Raw genomic sequence first — 1,051 nt, 5'->3', positions numbered from 1 at the left:
GACCTCGTGGTCCGACCCCCCCCGGAGAAACAAGTCTGGGGCTGAGTGGAGGAGCAGCGCAGGGAAACTCTGCCTCCTCCACTCGCTCTTTCCCCACAACCTCTCACTCCTTTGTTTTAACCTTCAGTTTTTAACCCTCCCGTCGTCCTCGGGTCAAGTTTGATTCGTTTCCAAATGTTTTTACATCAGAAATCAGTTTTTTCTTTCATGTAACTTCCTGAAAACAACATGGAGGGTTCATCACTGCACTTTCTGTAAGTGTAGTTAATGATCTAATGAAGTGCTCACACTCCTGAAACCTGTCCTGACTGAACTTTGACATTCACCTGTCTGTGATAATCCAGCGACACATGTTCCTCTGATCAGAACTACAGTCAGAATAATTCAACATTTACTTCTTTTAAGGTTTATTTTTATGTAAATTAGGTTTTTTGATCATAAAATCCCAAAACAAAGGTAAAAGTCGCAGTGATGAGTTGGACTGAAGTTGACTGAAAAGGCGTGATGCAGTTATTGGGTAATGATTTTACAAACAGTCAAACAGTCAGTTTCAGGACAAAAGTTTCACAGTCGACAGGAAGAAAATATGAAAGTTAAATGTTTGTTTTTCATCTGAAGATTCGAGAGACGACATGAAACCCTGCAGAGGCAAGAGATAACACTTTAACACTCATTACATCGAGGTTATGTTCCTGTTTTATCTGTTTGTTTGTTTGTTTGTTTGTTTGTTTGTTTGCAGGATTATGTAAAAATGACTGAACTGTTTTGAACTGAACTCGGAGGAGAGGTGGATCACGGGCCAGAACCCAAGAACTCATTCATCTGAATCATTTACTATGAATTTGAACTTTTGTGTTGTTTGACAGACGGAGGTCTGCGCTGCCTCAGAGAGGGAGAAACGTTTTCATCAAATTACAAACACTTCATTTTTACTGTGGATCAACAACATTTACAGAACAAACTGTTAACAAGGAAAACTGGAAGAGACAAAGAAAAGAAAGAAAGGTAAAAAGTAAATATTAAAAACCAGACTTTAATTCACGTTAATAGC

The sequence above is a fragment of the Seriola lalandi genome, unplaced genomic scaffold (assembly GCF_002814215.2).
Source record: "Seriola lalandi dorsalis isolate HSWRI2012SDOR001 ecotype SW California unplaced genomic scaffold, Sedor1 jcf7180002054966, whole genome shotgun sequence".
NCBI classification, from domain to species: domain Eukaryota; kingdom Metazoa; phylum Chordata; class Actinopteri; order Carangiformes; family Carangidae; genus Seriola; species Seriola lalandi.
Note: the sequence above shows the minus strand (reverse complement) of the source record.